Source organism: Schistocerca cancellata, chromosome 1 (genome assembly GCF_023864275.1).
Source record: "Schistocerca cancellata isolate TAMUIC-IGC-003103 chromosome 1, iqSchCanc2.1, whole genome shotgun sequence".
Taxonomy (NCBI): Eukaryota; Metazoa; Arthropoda; class Insecta; order Orthoptera; family Acrididae; genus Schistocerca; species Schistocerca cancellata.
In genome coordinates this window covers 946015482-946037605 of record NC_064626.1, presented here as the reverse complement: position 1 = coordinate 946037605, position 22124 = coordinate 946015482, and positions in this window count along the sequence as shown.

Here is a 22124-nt window from a genome sequence, read left to right as displayed (position 1 = left end):
CGTACTACAGACGCGAAATTTAACCGACAGGAAGAAGATGCTGTGATATTCAAATGATTAGCTTTTCAGAGAATTCACACAAGATTGTCGCCGGTGGCGACACCTACAACGTGCTGACATGAGGAAAGTTTCCAACCGATTTCTCATACACAAACAGCAGTTGACGGCTTTGCCTGATGAAACGTTGTTGTGATGCCTCGTGTAAAGAGGAGAAATGCGTACCATCACGTTTCCGACTTTGATAAAGGTGGGATTGTAGCCTATCGCGATTTCGGTTTATCGTATCGCGACATTACTGCTCGCGTTGGTCGAGATCCAATGACTGTTAGCAGAATATGGAATCGGTGGGTTCAGGAGAGTAATACGGAACGCCGTGCTGGATCCCAACGGCCTCGTATTACTAGCAGTCGAGATGACAGACATCTTATCCGCATGGATGTAACGAATCATGGATCATGCAGCCGTGTCTAGATCCCTGAGTCAACAGATGGGGACGTTTGCAAGACAACAACCACCTGCACGAACAGTTCGACGACGTTTGCAGCAGCATGGACTATCAGCTCGTAGACCATGGCTGCGGTTACCCTTGACGCTGCATCACTGACAGGAGCGCCTGCGACGGTGTACTCAACGACGAACCTGGATGCGCGAATGGCAAAACGTCATTTTTTCGGATGAATCCAGGTTCTGTTTACAGCATCATGATGGTCGCTTCCGTGTTTGGCGACATCGCGGTGAACGCACATTGTAAGCGTTTATTCGTCATCGCCATACTGGTGTATCACCCGGCGTGATGGTATGGGGTGCCATTGGTTACACGTCTCGGTCACCTCTTGTTCGCATTGACGGCACTTTGATCAGTGGACGTTACATTTCAGATGTGTTACGACCCGTGGCTCTACCCTTCAGTCGATCCCTGCGAAACACTACATTGCAGCAGGATAATGCACGACCGCATTTTGCAGGTCCAGTACGGGCCTTTCTGGATACAGAAAACGTTCGACTGCTGCCCTGGCCAGCACATTCTTCAGATCTCTCACCAACTGAAAACGTCTGGTCAATGGTGACCGAGCAACTGGCTCGTCACAATACACCAGTCACTACTCTTGATGAACTGTGGTATCGTGTTGAAGCTGCATGGGCAGCTGTAGCTGTGCACGCCATCCAAGCTCTGTTTGACTCGCTGCCCATGCGTATCAAGGCCGTTATTACGGCCAGAGGTGATTGTTCTGGGTACTGATTTCCCAGGATCTATGCACCCAAATTGCGTGAAAATGTAATCACATGTCAGTTCTAGTATAATATATTTGTCCAATGAATACCCGTGTATCATGTGCATTTCTTCGCTGTGTAGCAATTTTAATGTCCCGTAGTGTAGTATATACTAAAATTTTAGAAAGCATTCTGTAATTGGAGCAAAACAGTGATCGTTATAAAATGCAGAAAAGTCAAATAACAAGTCAACATCGCGCTTTCAGAGCGTCTCCATGCTTTTCCCCGCCATTATGATTGCTTATGACGGCAAACGGGACGAGATCCATTGAAGTAAGGATGTCAGTGGCATCCTTAATTCTAGGGATCTCAATCCGTCTGTCGCCACCAGCAGCCATTATTTCGTGGAAAAGCCAGAGAATGGTCTGAGGAAAGATACTAAATCGGTTTCTAACGAATAGAAATCTGAAAACTCGGACGAGACTGTTCTATTTGATTTTTGGATGTAAATACTGACGTAATGTTGCTCAATACCCTGTCTTCAGTCATCATTAGAAATATCTGCTCTTCTACCCCTAACACCTTGAACATACGACGTTCATGTGGGTTAGTCGACATATGTACACCCACAAACTCTGTGTAAGCTTTTAAGTACAAATGAAGCCATTGAGATCGTAGGCTAATTCAGTCATGAACACTACACAATTTCAGTCAAAAAATTACTAGAAAAGAGGGCATGGGACTCTTCCATGAACAGCACGTACAATGAACTGATAAAACCACGTTTTTGCTTGTATGAAAGTGTTCTCTGATTCGTACAAACAAAGGTAGTTACAATAAGAAAGCGAACTATTTGTGCAACAAGCCGTAGATCATCTAATATTCCTGTATCAAAACTGTCACCAAGAATCTCTAGTCCACCTCTGAAAAGTTATCGGTGGAGTTGGGACACTCCTTGTACACCAAATATGATTTTGTGAGGGAGAAAACGGTGACCATTCCATTATAAGGCAGCGTTTGAAATGGAATGCGGAAGGTACACAAACAGTGGGTGAACGCTCTACATCAGAGGGGCGGGCTGTTTAATGCCGGGGGAGTGGTCACGAACCCTAGCAAGTGCTAATCAATAAGCCGCGGCTGGCTGCTTCCGCCTCTAGAAGCCTGCAGGCGCACCTCGTAGCCGTAGGACTGCTCCCCGACCGAGCGACTGCCGCTGCCGTTGTGGGTGCTGCAGAACAAGCCGGTGCGGCCCGCACGGGACGGCAATCGATGCCAGCCGCCGCTACGGTTCAAGGTCAGCCGCGCAGTAGTGCACGTGGGGTGTGCAGGGGAGGGGTGATGTGGGGGAAGGGCACGGTCATGGACTGATGGCGGGAGACTAGCGCCGGGGAAGAGAGGTGGGTCAGGAACTTGTGCTGCAGCTCCCGTGTGGGGATGCCCCATTAATCTTCGTACCACACAGTATGTGGGAGGGCAGTGACTAACGACTGGGGTGCAGAATAATGGGTAATGTGGGTTAGATGTATCTGCAGAGCAGTTTGTGTGAGAAACGTACCTGCCATCATCATTTTCAGTTTAGTGTCAGCGAAACAGAGACCTGTAGCAAACACAATTCTGACACGTTAGCGAAGAGCCCCCTCGACTAGGAGTGTGAAATGGTATGAGGGACAGGGATCAAACACCGGATTAGTCAGTAGCATTTAGGATTTTTTTTAAGTCATGTCAATTGATTGATGCAGAGACTCATTTGCACAAGATGACAGTGGATTCCTCTCAGCCAAATCTCTTTCCCTGTTCTTTTTCGTGTGTAGTTTCCATTGATTGGCACAGCCACCACGACACTAAAAACTAATTCATTCATGAATGCTGCATAGCTTATGTATACCTTTACAGAGTACTGATGTCTCTACCAAATTTGTGCATTCAGTGGCTGAGATTAGTGACAGTGTTGCAGTTCCTCCATCGATAATTTCTTGACGAAAATGGACTACTTACATTAAACTATCACACATGTGTACCATGTGCATGAGAATGATTGGTGCTCTTTAGTGCATAATTTGTAACCCTGGTTTATCAATACGGAATAAAAGCAAAGGCCGGCCGGGGTGGCCGAGCGGTTCTAGGCGCTACAGTCTGGAACAGCGCGACCGCTACGGTCGCAGGTTCGAATCCTGCCTCGGGCATGGATGTGTGTGATGTTCTTAGGTTAGTTAGGTTTAAGTAGTTCTAAGTTCTAGGGGACTGATAACCACGGCAGTTTAGTCCCATAGTGCTCAGAGCCATTTGAACCATTTTTTGAATAAAAGCAAAGAAATGAATGGAACCCTTTGCTAAGCGGTGCACAGCAGCTGACAAGTATTGTATGAAGCTCTTACTGTGTAGATGAGAGAAGGTAGGATAATAGCTTTTATAGGACAATCCGTCTCTATACTTCAGACCCTCTTCAGGTACAAAAGACAGCACTATAGCGCACTTATGATAGAGTTATCATTTGGAAATATTTTCACCACATGGATCTATGTCAACAGATCCTTAAAATCCCTTTAGATCTAAAATCTAGACAGCCTGTAGGACTTTCAAGCCGAAGTAATCGCTTATTACCAGATGATGCAGTTCAGATTTAATCCTACTTGTGTAAGCGTAGGATTCTCTGGCCGTTTTTATCTTTGACAAAAAAATTTCCAGCTTTCGTTCCACAAAATATTGTTGTTTATTAGACCAACATTTTACCCATTACTAAACGTTACCTCCACTGGGGAACTGGATTTACTCAACCGTGTAACTATAACAGCTTTTAATGCACATTACGCTGTACACATAGCCTGACAAAAAATGAAGCATCCAGAAAACATTATCGGTTGCCAATGAAATTTTGCACATCCGCACACCATCGGGGCTATATGCATGATTAGAGTTGCAATTCTCTGTGATAGAAACAAATGCCACCAAAGTGCATTAGTGTTGTTCTTATTCAGTTCTGTTTGCAGGCTTGGTGAGATAGGTAAGTTGAATGATCATTTTGAATGACACGGAGATACCATGTACTCGTCTGAAACAGCGTTATCAGCAACTGGCAGCATTTGAAAGGGATCTCACTCTCACTTTCGGTGTGTGAGGGCAGGCATACTCATCGTCGAGGTTCCGGTCCACCACATCTGACCACGAAGAGGATCGCTGTATTTTACATCAAGTGCGTCATAGCCCCTTCATATCTACGCCTACTAATCAAGAACAAGTAATTAACTCCCTACAACATTATATGAGGTGCAAAAATAAAGTAATGAGACTGATGTGAAAAAAATGTTGCTTACCTTTTTAATTAAGTTTAGTGTTCTCTCCTTCAAAGTAGTTCCCTTTTGATTGCACACATTTTTTCCAGCACTTCTGCCATTGATGGTAGCATTTCTGGAACTCATCTTCTGTAATATCCTCCAAGACCCTCGTCACAGCTTTTTGGACATCTTGTTTGAAAATGGTGTCCCTTCACTGCCATTTGTCTTTTGGAAATAGAAAAAAAACGCATGGAGCGATATCTGTTCAATAAGGTGGCTGTGGTAGTACTGAAATTTGTTTTGAGGTTAAAAATTGCTGTACTGACAGAGCAGTATGGGATGGCGCATTATCGTGATGAAGAATCTTCAGTTATTATTAGACGAACCGTTTCTCGATTAATGTTCTTCTGCAATCATTTTCATGGATAATCTTCGATCAGATCAAATGAGTTCACACACCCTGGCCAAGTTGACATCCGTCCGTGAGGTTGATGGTCTTCCATTGCGGTCTGCATCTTCAACATTCGTTCTGCGTTCACTAAACATTTTATGCCAATGAGAAACTTGAGATCTTGACATAACCTCCTCACCAAAAGCCTTCAGCAGCTTGCTGTAAGTTGTAGCGTTTTTACCCAATTTAACGCAAAAAGAAATGGCATACCGTTGCGCGATATTATGCTGCTCCATTTCCATAACGACAGACACAAACATGTGTTAACTTATTACAGCACAACTCACGACTGAGCAGTTGCATCGATGTGCCGCTTGGACTAGAAGCATATTATAGACCAAGGTCAAAGATATTGTGTGTACGCAAGCCTGCAGGGCTGCCACATCTTGCAAAGAAAATCAATCTCATTACTTTATTATTGCACCTCGTATATCATCCCACACCATCAATCGGATACTAGCAGCAGCCAGACAAGGGAATTGCTAATCCATGCTTAGGCTATCACCGTCATCATAACGAAAACGGTTGCGATTTGAATGGTGCCGTGACCAGGAAGCGTGAACTACTGATAAATGGCGTCGAGTTGTGTTAAGCAATGAATTTCGGTTCCGCACAACCTGGGTGACCATCGCTGGCCTTTGTGGCAAAGGCCTGGGGAGAGGTCCCACTCTCCATTGTTTTGGTGAGCCACAGGGGTGTTACTCCTTGTTTCATTGTGCGGGCAGCCATCTGGTATGACTTCACTGCTGGTGGTGATCGGGGGATCTCTGATGGCACAACTGTACGTCACGGACATCCTGCGTCCTCTTACTCATGTTTCACATTTTATTGATGTTTTTTAATAGGTCAGTGCTCGGCCAACACATGGAACATTTTCTATTAACTGTCTACGAGATGTTGAGGTACTTGTGTGGCCAGGAAGATTCCCAGATCCGTCCCCGATAGAACATGTGTGGGACCAGCTCTGACATCAGCTCTGACCCAGCGCACTATCCAGGGTGGAAGAGACCAGTTACAACAGTACTGGGGATCTTGATTCAGGAGAAGATATAATATCTTTATGACACTCTTGTCGTCCAGAACAGAGCATGCCTACATGCCCGAAAGGTATCAACGTCATACTGATAAATGGAGCTCCTATTGCCAAGTTCTTTGTATATTTCACTCGATTTTTGGAATCACTGAAATAACATCACATAACCTGTCAACCTGTGAAGTTTCCTTCTGGGCGCTCCACATTTTTTGTCAGACAGTGATTAATAACATGCCAGTGGTCTCTTGCCGTCGGATCACCGAAGTTCATCGTTGTCGGGATTGGCTAGCTCTTGGATGATGGACCGTCTGCGTCTGCCGAGCGCTTTTAGCTTGCGGGGTACACTCACCCGTGCGGGACCCTCTAGGTTGAGAAGCAGCGGCTCCGGTCACGAAAACAATAGTCGGGAGATCGGTGTCCTGACCACACGCCTGTTCATATCCACATCCAGTAACGCTTATGGGCTGAGCATGACGCGGCGGTTAGTCGGTACCGTTGGGCCTCCCGAAGTTTGATCGAATGCAGATTAGATTAGTGTATAATAATACAAAAATAAGACAATCGTATTGATGTTTAATTTAAATTTAAAATTTCTCAAGACATTAATAATGCATTTACTAGAATAACCAATTTATCTCGGTATGAAAATATGTTGTGAACAAAATATGTTGTGTATCAGGAACTATCATAAATGAATCACTTTCCGGCACTAATGTATTTTCGAAAGCTGTCCACCCATTTGTTATTATTCTTGTCGATGATGTGCAGATATTGGCTTATTAATCGCAGACCGATTAAAATAAATAACTAATTACTGATGAACATCCACGTTTTCGTTTTCATTTGAAATAATATATAAATGATTTATGAATGAATAATGCTGAAAATAGCGGCCACTAAAAGCGTAGCTGGGAGTACGGACGCGGAACTGCACGATGACCCGTGCACGGCGAGTTTGCGCGGCTATTTTCGCAGCGGCGAGCTGATTAGAACCCACCCAACCCACCGCCCTCCGCGGCGCAGGCCGCTCGATTCTGCTGGCGCGAGCGGTGCAGCCTCGTTAACCGGATTGTTCCGTCCGCGAGCATCGCGGCGCAAAAACGGACCACCCACTGTAATGAAGGTTTAAGGATTTAGCAGATATCGAATGGTTGTTCCAGTATGCCGAAAATAGTCCTTTTTACTCGCCTGGTGTTGTTCCGATGTCCGGTGCTCCTACGGACAACACTGCTTTTAATGCACCAGCCGCGTGGAAAACAAATATCAGCCTCCCTTTTTGAGGACGGTTGCTGACACTGTACGTCAGGCAATAGAGATTCATGAGGTGTACGGTCACCTCGGACGTTCAGTAGTATTCTGTGGTGTTTAGTGGTGAGTCTCGCTTCTGTTTGTGGTGGTCAGGTCGACGCCAACATCTACTCCCTAGACGACCTGCCTGATGGTCACATGAAGCAACAGTTCTCGAGACCCATACCTCTTGAACTCCTGGGATAATGATGTGGAGAGCTACTGGATATTACAACCGGACGGATCTGATAATAGTTCAAGGATGGATCCATACTCGCCAGTTCGTGGTAAAGATGGCAGAGCCTGACCTTTATGATTCTTGTGATTGAAAGGTGAATGGGCGGTGGGGGAGATAAGGCGCATTGTCACTCTGTTTATGACAAGCGTACCAGAAGGTATCACGGGGTGATCAAAAAGTTTTCTTTAGAAGGTCGTACAGTCCAGAATTGATATGCCATCAGGCAAAAACCCCTTGAGCATTCAGTGAATCATCCTACCGATGTATCAGGATGGAAATACCGTTTGGTAAAACACCGTTTCCTGCTGTGTAAAGAATTCTGAAACTGCCTGCTGCACATTTTTGTCCGACAGGAGTCCTCGATCCTACAAGGCCTTTTTTTTAAAAAACGGAAGGCGTGTTAATCGCACGGGGAGAGATCCGTCGTAATCGCATCGTGTACCGCCCTCTTGTTGTTGCCTGTAGTGGATGTGGCTGACCTCCCATATCGAGCTGTGTCTTCTGTCGATCGCGATTCGTCCAGCACGGAACTTGGTATACCACTTCACAACGGCGACTTTCGACAGACAAGCTCCCCCATACAAGTTCTTCATTCTGTGATGGATATGTACCGCTGTTTTTCCTTCGGCAGCCACGAGAAGAACGACAGCAAGCTGGTCCTGTGCGGACTCATTTGGTAATAACGTCACCGTACTTCAAGTTTCACATTTACAATACGCGCGTCGGAAAGAAACGAATGCCACACTAATTCTTGCCTACATGTTTGTGCTTCGTTGCATGTATTTTGCAGTAACGCCCTCAAACGGAAACTTTCTGATCGGCCCACATTCAGGGTGAATCAGGAGGTACTTGCTTTTAGGAATGACAGTGTTAGTGGTTCTGAACAAAAAAACTTCGTATAGATGTATTCCATATTCCGAATGGTTCCCGTAATAAAACACATTTTATACACACTCCTGGAAATTGAAATAAGAACACCGTGAATTCATTGTCCCAGGAAGGGGAAACTTTATTGACACATTCCTGGGGTCAGATACATCACATGATCACACTGACAGAACCACAGGCACATAGACACAGGCAACAGAGCATGCACAATGTCGGCACTAGTACAGTGTATATCCACCTTTCGCAGCAATGCAGGCTGCTATTCTCCCATGGAGACGATCGTAGAGATGCTGGATGTAGTCCTGTGGAACGGCTTGCCATGCCATTTCCACCTGGCGCCTCAGTTGGACCAGCGTTCGTGCTGGACGTGCAGACCGCGTGAGACGACGCTTCATCCAGTCCCAAACATGCTCAATGGGGGACAGATCCGGAGATCTTGCTGGCCAGGGTAGTTGACTTACACCTTCTAGAGCACGTTGGGTGGCACGGGATACATGCGGACGTGCATTGTCCTGTTGGAACAGCAAGTTCCCTTGCCGGTCTAGGAATGGTAGAACGATGGGTTCGATGACGGTTTGGATGTACCGTGCACTATTCAGTGTCCCCTCGACGATCACCAGTGGTGTACGGCCAGTGTAGGAGATCGCTCCCCACACCATGATGCCGGGTGTTGGCCCTGTGTGCCTCGGTCGTATGCAGTCCTGATTGTGGCGCTCACCTGCACGGCGCCAAACACGCATACGACCATCATTGGCACCAAGGCAGAAGCGACTCTCATCGCTGAAGACGACACGTCTCCATTCGTCCCTCCATTCACGCCTGTCGCGACGCCACTGGAGGCGGGCTGCACGATGTTGGGGCGTGAGCGGAAGACGGCCTAACGGTGTGCGGGACCGTAACCCAGCTTCATGGAGACGGTTGCGAATGGTCCTCGCCGATACCCCAGGAGCAACAGTGTCCCTAATTTGCTGGGAAGTGGCGGTGCGGTCCCCTACGGCACTGCGTAGGATCCTACGGTCTTGGCGTGCATCCGTGCGTCGCTGCGGTCCGGTCCCAGGTCGACGGGAACGTGCACCTTCCGCCGACCACTGGCGACAACATCGATGTACTGTGGAGACCTCACGCCCCACGTGTTGAGCAATTCGGCGGTACGTCCACCCGGCCTCCCGCATGCCCACTATACGCCCTCGCTCAAAGTCCGTCAACTGCACATACGGTTCACGTCCACGCTGTCGCGGCATGCTACCAGTGTTAAAGACTGCGATGGAGCTCCGTATGCCACGGCAAACTGGCTGACACTGACGGCGGCGGTGCACAAATGCTGCGCAGCTAGCGCCATTCGACGGCCAACACCGCGGTTCGTGGTGTGTCCGCTGTGCCGTGCGTGTGATCATTGCTTGTACAACCCTCTCGCAGTGTCCGGAGCAAGTATGGTGGGTCTGACACACCGGTGTGAATGTGTTCTTTTTTCCGTTTCCAGGAGTGTAATTTTTGTACGTTTTTCCCGGATAGCTCGAAAACTGCACCCTCCAGCGTAAATGTGTTACAGAAAAAATTAAGCTACTTCAAATTTCCTCCAAAAATGTCCTGTTCATTTTTTCTCTAGGAATAATATTTTACGCGATGAGAGCACGGGGACATGAAAATTTCGAACGACGCACATGCGCTGCAGCTTTTGTAGTTCTTGTAGGCCAGTCTGAGGCAGTTTCCTGACTTGGTAGACCCCATGTGTCCTGTACCAAACTGTTCGTGTCATCTTGCCCTACCCCATGTGGTACGTTGTAAACAATGTCAATGTTTGAAAAATACTGGAAAAAAATAACAATGTACGTTAAATGTGTTCTATCTCGGAAGCCATTCGGAATAGGTCATGCTTCCATATGAAGTTTTATGTTCAGGATCACTAACATTACCACCCTTGAAACCATGTGCGTTTCCTCCTGAGTCACCTTGTATATTCCAGCAGGATAATGCAACATTGTACACAGCATTTCACATCAAGAACGCTTTGTGGAATGTACGGACTTTTTACTTGGCTACCCCTCATTAGCATCTACAGAGCATGTCTGGAATGTGAAGGGAAGACGTATAGCATCATACCAGCCGCCAGCCAGCTGTCTTCATAAACTGACGCAGCTGTCTTTAATGGATGGCTACAGATTCCTAAAAATGACATTCACAAATCGTTTACGTAAACGATAAAAATAATGAGTGTATTCTTGTTCGTAAGTGTCAGTGCTTTTGATGCACGTCAGCTCCAAACGGTATGAACGTGTAATCATTCATTGACCATCATGTGACAGACGTCTCAAACACATCGATTAAATCCGACTTTTCCTACGTGGTGCAACACATCCCATCTCAGTTTGTGTAGTTCAGAGAATAATATGTTTCTTTACACTTACCACGACATCCTAAGTAACTAACGGAATAAATGAGTGACTGCAGCTGTGTTGACGTAAACTGATCCCTGTCAGTTGCAGTGGGGAGGGCGCGGCAGCTTCGAGGGCCTACCTCAACCAATAACGTAAAGCGATTTTGTAAACGTCTCTATGGCAGTGTCTGAGTGTTGTTACTGCTTCATAGATGAAGATCGTTTTCGCCTACTAACGTTCGGGCTTCGCAGTTGGAAGCAGGCAATTGTGCTATGAGCTCTCAGGGACCTTCATCGAACATTTCGACTATAGAAATGAGGTGAATATCTATGGGACTAACTACTATTGAGACATGGTAGAGGCTTAAGAATTACTCTTTGACTTACAAGAATATCTGCCATCACTTTCAATTTATTTTCCTTAATTTGTTGCAAATTTTTCATTGCGTCTTTACTTCAGATTGCATCCTGTTGCCAAAGTCACGAGCCTGGCCCATAGCTCAACCTGTTTGTCAGTTCCAGGCACAAATCACTACAGACCAGTAGTTCACCTTATGAGGTCTCCAATATGGTGCTAGAACATAGTGCAGTGACAGAATTTGCGAATTTTAAATGTAGTGTTATGTGGCATCCACGACGTCTGTCCTGTAACATCTCTCTGTCTCTCTGAAGTCCTCCACCCATCGTTCTACCTATCTTGTTACGAAATAACAAACTATTTTCCAATCCGTACTCAGGCAGGGGCAACATCGTTTTCTTGTTAGCTATATCTTAGAGAACGTTGGACTCAATGGATTCCTTGCAGCAAAACAGTGCCAAGTTTTTGTTGTGCTTCTGTGCTTGTTCCTTAAAATATGGAGAAAGAAGACGATGTTTAATTGCTTGTCACAAGCACTCACGAGGTCGTGTGCACAAGTAATGCCTCCCAATTTTTATCTCAAAATTCTTAAAGCTTTTTAAATAAAACAAACTTTATTAAGATTCTACGTTCTACATGTCTACGTATTTCTCAACATAGTCACATGGCGACGAACACACTTCTCCCAACGAGAGACCAGTTTTTGATACCACCACAGCACAGTGTTTGACTTTGTTGACAGAATCACAATCTCACCTCTGCTTACACCGCTTCATCTCTACCAAAGTGAAGCCCTCGGAAGTGATCTTTAAGTCTTGAAAACACAGTATCACACATACTGAGGTTAGCACCAGCGTTTCATTCTATACGGGAACGAACTACATTATGTCGCACATTACTGATGTCGACATAGTCATCCCCGTGTACAGCTTTCATTCGTCTGTGGGTGGGAGCCACGATGCCTGCAGTTAAAAACTCGATATGCAGCACGTTATTTCTCATGCAGAGACATGATTACGTTACACACGGCCACGTTACACGCAACCGTTCGGAGCCCTCTAGCGGCAGAGGATGGCAACTTGCGCCAGCGAAGCAGTGAAGTCGACCGAGTAATATGTATGACATGTAAAACCTCAACCTACATTAAAACAGAACCAAAAAAATTCGGAGCCATGGTTTTCAGCACGAAATCGTACATATGCAGTAGAGTTTAACACAAGTTTCAAATTTTTGTATGTGATCCAATGGCGAAAATGCAGGTAGTCTGAAGCAGTAGGGATTGGGAAGTGACTGCTAAACAGAGGTTCGCAGCGGTGTTGCTATTGATTCAGGGTTCGGCATGTTAGGCAGCTGCAGACTGGCACGCAACTTTTCCACAGGTGACAGCGAGGCGTGGCATGCGGGCGCGCCTGCAGACGAGGCCACGCCATCAATTCTGGCGCCACCAGCGCTTGCACCAGCGCCAGCGCCAGCAGCTGCAGGAGGAGCAGCAGGAAGCGGCCGCCGCGCCGCGGCCATGGGGCTCGCATTAAACCGCTGCGACCTCCCTCCACACCAGGAAGTCGAATCGCCAGCGCAGACATGCGGCACAAGGCACCCACATGGTGACGGCTGCCGGTCATCCTATTCCGCTCGTGATATGACCGAAACCGGTCACCTATGTTCTTGTAGCATACGTGGTGCGATCAAGACTGAATTTTAAAAAGAAACATTTTGTAAACGATTGAATTGTGAGCGACATGATTCTGTCTGCATCTCCCATCTGTCTCGATATTTGGCGCATTTTTCCGATGTCGCTCGGTTTGGTGGGCGGCAAGTGGTTCACGCCTCAGTACCCCCATGAGGTAACGTTTGTGATGGTAATACGCATTGAATAGTGAGTTTCAGTGTTAATATTTCTTCATAAATAACTCTTTAACAGTGGATAACACTGCGTGGCGCAGCTGGTATTTACATATTAAAAGATAGAACTTTCAAGTCGCCGAGCATAGTCTTGTCAAAAGTGCGGATGCAGCGAACAAGTCACTACAGAAAACTATGAGCAAAACGTTGAAACAGGCACTGTTAATAAACTAATAATCAATTGGTAATTACAGAGTGACGGATGACCTGTAGTTTCTATAGAAGCTGAATTTAACCTCTACACTATAGGTACTGTTGTGATAAAAATTTCAATATAAGTCAAGGAGATCAGAGAGAATGTTGCACTCATGAGCGTTTGTATGAAGCGGTTGAAGCAACAAAAAGTGGCAGCTGCGACTGTTTAAGCTCTTGGCGATGTTGAAAGTGGCTAGAACCATCCAACAGACTGCTACCACTCTCCTGCTGGAAATAGTTGCCAGCGTCACGTTATCACAATGGCGCTTTATCGCGGGTGTCATTACGCGTCTCTGTCCAAGACGAAAAACAACATAACTATAACGATATGCAAGGCGGCAAGTAAGTACCTGGGACCGAATGCGATAACCGTTGGCGTCTTCCGAACGTGTAACTGCTGATGTCCGAACAAGGGGAATGAGACTCGAGGCGCCAGTGTGCTAGCGTTTAATGATTCCGATGACCGATACTCTGTAAGCTTCTGACGTCAAAAATAGGTGTACTGCCCACTGTTGAGAAAGGTGCGTACGAATATTACGTCCCGGGAAACAGAAAGAAGACAGTTTCCTTTCTTCCTCAGAAGTTTTCCATCCTTCCTAGACCACTATCAACGAGAAGGAGGAAGTTTTCTTTAGCAAGCTGCCTTTTTTTCAAGAATTGGGAACTGTTCATACTTTAGGCGGATTGTAACGGTTTTGGTGAAACTACTATCAAAATGTTCGTATTGCCGATCACATTTCGGTACACTGCTATGCTGTATATAAGGAATCTGGATACGACAGCTTCTTTACTCTCCCAATCTGCATTTAAAATTATACATACGTTGAAAGAAACTTGATATTATGAAATGAGGTACATTAGAGTGTCAATTTTAAGGAGGGGATTAATATTCTGTAGGAGTATAAATATAAAATTAATTAAGTAGGGCCTTCTCCTTTGTTATTTGATCTTGCACGAGCGCTATGCAGGCGTCTCGACAAGTGGCTATGCTGGCGCCAATTCTGACGTCGCAGTATGCGGATTCCTGTCTCTCAAGGATGGCTAAAATTAACCGATTTAACGTTCAAACTCTATCTGTTATTACGTGCACGTTTAATTATGAGTATGAAACATAGAGCAGAACGCATTTCAGTCTCGCAAAGGCTGACGTTTCTTGGAGATTCTTACACAGTCATGCTGCTTCCTAGTTGCCCGGCCAGCCGGGTGGTTCTAGGCGCTTCAGTCCGGAACCGCGCGAGCGCTACGGTCGCAGGTTCGAATCCTGCCTCGAGCATGGATGTGTGTGATGTCCTTAGGTTAGTTAGGTTTAAGTAGTTCTAAGTTCTAGGGGACTGATGACCTCTGATGTTAAGTCCCATAGTGCTCAGAGGCATTTTAACCTAGTTGTCCACCGACTGACATTGTCGCCTTAATGTTGACGAGTTGTTTCACCTCTGTCAAGGGATGATGTCTTATTGGTCACGACACTGTTATAACTAATTTACAGGAAATTCTACTTTGGCATAGACACGTGTCATTCCAGAAAGCTCAGAAGACAAATTAATGTTGCAGTTACGTGTTCACGTATCTATAATTACGCAGCTTACGTATTCAAGATTTCCTGACAACGGTCGACTTATATCATGTGTTACAGACCGATACTGACTCTCATCGTGATAGGGAAAGAAAAAACAGAGGAAGAGCGTGGGAAAGAGCTATTAATTTTTAATGTGAGTGAAATTAATGTGACAGACTGAACACATTATCAAAGGCAAAATGGAAGAGAACACACAGCATCGTGTGGTAGTGTGTACCGCGATTGGGACCTGTGACCCATGTTAATCGTGTCGTTCAGTGTATTTGTTGCCTCCTGGACGGGAGTCATGTGAGCATAGCAGCCACGATCAATGTTGGCACCCCCAGACTTAGAAGACTGTGGTGACCTACTCAGAGACGAGGAGACTGGGGGCCCTTCAGAAACTCAACCACTGATCTGAACCATGTGTAACGTCGTAGAGATGAGTGATTGTGCCCATCCACAAACATATCGCACGAATTGGCCCAGGCATCTGAAGTGGCAATGTTAAATGTGTGTTAGAAGTGTTACAAGCAGTTAGGCACGGAACTGAAATTAAATGACTGTAAACTGCTCTAGAGCTGAGATGCATAGTCGGTGCCACTGGGCTCGTTGAGGAATCGATTTTTATTGAGGATTAGCTCTCAACTGAGAGCTGTTTTAAAGCACGGAAAATGCCCTTACGTTGTTTTGTAACGTTTACCATTCTGTTAGGATATGGTTGTGCTGTGACTTCAAGGGTAGATACTGACTCTGACGATTGACAAATAGAGAGGTATAATTCAAGTTGGTATACTGATAGTAGTTAACCAGGAAACAAATAAAGAAAATTATCTCTCAATGCAAGCAAGTCTCTTTCCCCCAGTGTTCGGGATAACTAAAACAGATTTTGCAGGCAGACCTCCACATTTATAAAACAATTTGTGAATGATATTTCCAGAGCCAAAAGCTGCTGTGTCAGTATTTATTATTTACGACTAGTTTCAATCGTATTTCATGAACAAGTCGACGTGGTGATGACGTCGTCGCCAACAGGACGCAAAATCCTAATTATTCCTTCCTTTCCAGAGTGTAATTTTTGGTTTGTTAGAACTCATAGACATTTGGTATTCTTACGTGACACTTTATATTAAGAACACGATGTCTACTTCGCCACTCCCCACTATTCCATTAGGGGACCTCTGAGAACTGACGTTTGACCTTTCTGGAAGTTCCGGTGGCTGTTTTCGCTTTGTGCTAACGAGATAAAGCCCTTCGGGAGGCGTGACTTAATGTACTATAAGGAATGGTACACATATCGCAGGGGAACGAAGATTGTATCACGAAGATGCACTTAGGTAATATTTAATCTTTAGCTTTCTGAGTTATGTTATGTGGGTGATAGAGAACGAAAGAGCTGTCACGTTTGAGGTCCGTAAATCCGTTTCTTGACAGGTTCAAATGTTTCAGTGAGAGAAAAAGCAAAAAATCTAGTTTCAGATTCTGGATTACTTATTTTAATTCTCGTAGATGGCAGATTAGGGTACAAGGACTATTCAACGACAAGAGTCCTTTACAGAGGGACCGTAACACTGGAGAGGAAATAGTCTGTGTACTTTGCATAACAGCTGTCCTAGTATTTACTTTAAGCAAAAAAAAAAAAGGTTCAAAAGGCTCTGAGCACTATGGGACTCAACATCTTAGGTCATAAGTCCCCTAGAACTTAGAACTACTTAAACCTAACTAACCTAAGGACATCACACACACCCATGCCCGAGGCAGGATTCGAACCTGCGACCGTAGCAATCCCGCGGTTCCGGACTGCAGTTACTTTAAGCGTTAAAAGTAAAGTTAGACACATTAATAAATTCATTGAATTTAAATCTAATTTGTGAGTTTTGTTCTCAGAACTGTCAGTTGTAAAAGTTTGAAGAAAGCTTCTCGGCTGCTCTGCCTGTGAAATAGCAATACTTACTCAGTAAACCACTTAGATAAACATTTGTATAAATTGGATTTGCTTACAGGAAATGAAGCGAAGAACAGACATATGTTTACAAGCAAAGAGACTGAACAAACTGCACAACAACAAAGAAAATAATTTATTTAGAAAGCAATAATTCTTTACTTTAATTTAAAATAATGCAAACACTGAAACACGTGCTACTTACGGAGGAGGACAAGAAAATTAAAGAGAAAAATATGTAAGTTGTATTTATAAGCTCAGTTATAAACGCAATGACACGTTTTTGTACCTTGATGTACCAAATCTCGACTTTTCGTTTTTTTACCCGAAGTGCTTCGTCTGGCTGTATGACAGAAACTATAAGCTACAGTATTGCGATTTCCTTTGCTCACTCTCGATTTTAAATGAGCGAACATCTTTCTGAAACATCTACTCTCGTATACAGTAAATATTGAATATAGCACGATGCATGAAACTCAGGCTCTTTACGTGAAAAAAAAATTTAAAGATCGTGGCTCGTCCTTTAGTCAGACGCGGTTAGAAGCTTCAACGGTGTCATAGAAGGGAACGTTACGAGCATGGAAGAGTCCTTACTCAGCCCTTCATGTTTTTTGTGTCGCATTTATTACTCCCAAACTGTACAATCGAAATAATGCTTCATATTTTGAGGGCTTATATTTCGAAGCGTGCAGCAAGAGATCATTGGTTATTCTTTTCCGTTTGGAATCTCGCTGGAACTCTGTTTGATCAAACGGAAAACTGTAATATTTCTCCCGACGCTCCAGTACTTGAGTGGGCAAGGTGGGACAAGCAGTGTCGATACTTTGTAGCCAAGAATGGACCCAATATAAATTCCTCAGAACGGGCGCAACCGCCGAAGCCTAGTCGACAGCGCAGATATTGCCTTCTCGGGCGGAACTCCGGACACGCCGCCCGCGATCGATAGCGTGCAAATTAATACCGCAGACCCTTTCTGTCTAGACGCTGCCCAGGGGCGGATATCCCTCCCTGGCGATTCCCTGTTATTTATTCAATAGTAACGAACCATTCTGTGTTGCCTGTTAACTATAATTCAATAATCACCACCTTCGAAATAAAAATGGAAGGAATAATTGTATATTAGACTTCAGAGTCCCGTCTGTAGTAGTTACGAACATGAGATTATTAAGGGCTGAGAACCATCTCAGGCAGAAACGGCGAGGAAATTTGTTCCATCATTGTGTTTGAAGAAAGCGCGGGTGGAAAAACGTGATTAAGAGTTGGCATTCAAACTCTCACTAGTCAAGGATTGGGGAGGAAATTTGGTGTGACTTTTCGTAAAGGCTCAATGCAAAGTTAAAGCGCGACCAGGTAACCGCGAAAGCGCCACATTCAATGTAATTCACTGATCTGTATCAAAAACATCTTTCTTCTGGGTAATTCCCTCCATGAGTCCGTAACTGGTCGTGTACGTCAATAAATTAATTACAAATATAGGCGTTGTGTTCACCACATTTCAAAGGATTCTTCCCAGAATTTACCTCGTGTGACACAGGAAACGCGCAGAAATCCTGCATTTGTACGACCGCCCCGGAGTTTTAACCTTTGTTCTCTCTAAACTGATCCTTCAGTTTTAATCACTGCAGATCATCGCTTGGTGGCGTTTAAGGCTGGATTCAGCAGTCAAGCAGGGAAGTCGGAATACGATGCCACATAGTTCGGTGAAACATTAGAAGCTATATTTTAATGTCCAATTTTATAGGGAAATAAATTCTTTACATAGCCTATCGCAAAGCACAGTCTGACCATCATATAAGACGTACCCTGGAGGTATTTCAATTCCTCGCGTGTGATCCTTAGAGGAGTATAAACGTGTATCGAGTGAAAACCGGAACAGAAAATAATCGAAACGTTTGACCTGTGGTAATACAAAATGACACTGAACATTACATTTATTGGTAAGAAATAGGGTTATCAGCATAATCGGACAGGAAGGGAACATGTGTAAAACACTGATATAAGAAGAGATAGAATGACAGGACACTGTTAAGACATCAAGGAATATCGTGCATGGTGCCATAAGAAGCCAAAGAGGTCATACACTGATGACGAAGGCATAGACTATAATAAATGCAACAAATAATTAAGGAAGATGGGCGTATTTAGTACTTAAAGATGCGTTTCGCACAGGAGTTCCGATGGTCCGTACAAAAACAGCTAGAAAACTAATGAAAGAAAAAAAAATAGAAAAATTCAGTCACCTTTTGGTCTTACTTCGTCATGAATTTCTTATTTTTTATTTTTTTATTTTTTTTGTAACCACACGCTTATTATCTGCTCTCAAGAAAGTCTAATTTCCGCACAATGATAATTATGCTTCTGTTTAATCACTCGTTTACCTCTTAGTTTCTCTTTGTGCTCTCTGTAAAAGTATCTGTGTAGCTAACTTAAGCTTGTAATAATGCTAATGTAATTATTTTCGTAAATGGATGAGTCACTCATCGCCTTTCATTATGATAGCATTCACCTTTGTGTTATCAAGCATTTCTGTTTATAATGAGCACCTGAAAGTCCTTATGTTTGTATATGGTTCAACTCTTAATGAAAATAATTGTAAAGTTCTGAGCAGGTCCCCGTACTTGGTTTCCAATAGCTGCCAAAAGCACGGCACCGTCAGTAAACACTGTGGATTGTACAACGATAAAATAGTACTTATTACGTCAACTTTTGTGGCCCTGTCGATTAATAAATATTCTGTTACGGTAAAGACGAATCACATTTTGCCATAAACACAGTATTTTTACACATAGTATGGGAATGAAGTTGAATATCTTAATTCGTTTCTCCTTTTTCCTTAATCACAGTAAACAGACTTATGAATCAGCAAATGACAACTAACTACAGCTCTTTTACAGCAGTCATGTTACGTCGACGCTTTCAGAGACAACGTTGTTACCCACGAAATCCCATGACAGCCTTAAATAAGCACTTTTTGCATGTTTGAACGGAGTAAAAGGAGGCGATTATTTGCAAAACCTGATTCATACTTGGCTTTAAACATAGCTTGAGTGTCTACGGCAAACAGTAAGTTGGGAACTGTTAAGTGGAGAGCAATGTTCGTAAACAACGCTTTTGCAGCGCCTCGACAAACAAAGTAAGCTCTGCATCCATCGCAGACATATCACATTAGCTGACGACAGGACTTGTCGGTTCTGTCGTTTTCGATACACGAGTCAGCATCCGATATTCATTAGTTAAGCATCAAAAGCCAACAGGATTTCATTGCTAAACATCAAACAACCTGGCAGCACATTCGTCTTCAGCGTTACCTGTCTTGATTCTGATGAATGGAACAGTTCTAAATCTCGCTCACAATGTGCGTCATAGCATTCGTCTCCGAATCGTAGAAGAGGAAATAAACATACCAGCACACTACAACGAGGACCAGGACAAACACAGTTTATTTCATTTCCACCACACGTATCAGAGGTTGAAACCTCCATCATCAAGTGAATTAACACGTCTTCTATGTATTATGCTTACGATTCTGGGGTAACCTGTGTCATTGTCTAGTAGCGAAGACGGGAATAAAACATTATTTTAGCACGAGGTTTATAGCTTGCACTGCACGTTTAAACAATAATATAAATGTATGAGTAAAAATACCTCCATGACACAGCCTTCTTTTTCTGTCGCATTACATCACATACAACTTCAGAAGCACTGTGTAACCACTGAAGTGAGCAAAGATGGCGTCTAGAATCTATTAAGTATAAAGAACATAAAAAATAGTAATAGTACCAACAGTGGCAAAGACAAAAGTCTATTTTGGAACATATCTCAGATCATTGTGAAAATCTTCGATTATATAGACAAAATGAAATGTAAATGTAAATATCTGCAGTGGTCACAGATTGCTTTCTTTCGTGTTTAAGTAACTTAATACTCCTTATACATTTAAGTGAACAAGAATGTTTCACTAGAAACTTAAGGTTTTAATACAACATCCTTATTCAGTTAAATGTATACAAAGTATTAAGGTACAGAAAAATAATTATGTTCCCAACAGCGCCCAGATTTTCGTGACTATTTTATACAGGGTGATTCAAGTGCCCCACCTATTGGTCATATGCCATGCAATAATTTCATATCTCTGTCGCTATGCGCACATTATTACTTCTACAGAATAATAATCATCAGTTTTTTGTAGGAAATGTAATGTAATCATATTTTATATTGAAAAAAGTTTTCGCTAGAGGCCTCAGTTCTCGAATTACTCAAGAAAAACGTACAAAAGTGACGTTCAAATACGTTTTTCTTGAATAAGTCGAAATCCCAGTACAAAATTTAACGACATTAAATTTTCTACTAAAAGGCTCTATTAATTTTTTCTGTAACACTAGTAGTTTGTGTGTAGAGACCGATGGAATATGAAAATCTCGTGTGTGGTTTTAAAGGGGTTGCAGGTTGTATAAAACCCATAGTTAGGGGCAGCAGCTGAATCACCCTCGATATTACAATTACGTTACATTAGTAATGTGTGTGTGTGTGTGTGTGTGTGTGTGTGTTTGTGTGTGTGTGTGTGTGTGTGTGTGTGTGTGTATGTGTGTGAGTGAGTGAATGAGTGAAAGTACATGTGGGAGGATGGGGATTGGGAGATAGGGGGCAAAAGAAAGTGAGAGAAGGAGAGCACAGTTTCGATGGTGGCAGAGCTACATAAAATGAAATAAATTGCGGCTGGTAAAATTTAACTTGTTGTTTCAACTGATATCAACAACAGTCACTGTAAACCCTAACATAAAGTGTCCATATTTAAAATTACAACTTTATAAGACTGACATACCATCCAGTAGAGTCACTTACAGCTGCTCAGTTTATCTGTGACTAATTCAGCTGTTCACAACACCACAATATTTGCAAATGACTGTTTGCTCTGCAACTAATGTGATCTGAAGATGTTCACTACTTGAAAGGAACCAGTTATCAGTTGTACGACAGCAGACTCTAATAGAAGACGAATAAACGTTACATTTATAAGGACATAACTTTAAATATTGATTCGAATAATTTAACACGTAAGTGAAGTTCTGAATTATGTATTTTTGTACAGCAGGGTTTCCTCAGTCGATGAATTGATTTCCAAACTGTTGGGACATAGATTGCAGAGGGAGAAATAAGAAATTAGTACAAATATAGAAGATATTGATGAATGTGTTTACATGAGTACACTAGAGTCAGACAGTAATCGTATTTGTTGTATGGATTTATATTTCTGTACATATGTGCATGTCTGATTCTAACGTATTAAATAAGCGAAGGACAACAAGTGTTACTACTACTACTCCTACTGTTGGAAGTAGTAGCAGTAACCGTGGTAGTAGTGGTGGTGTTTAGTGCTATTACTGCTAATACTATTACTGAGAATGCTTGACAGATGA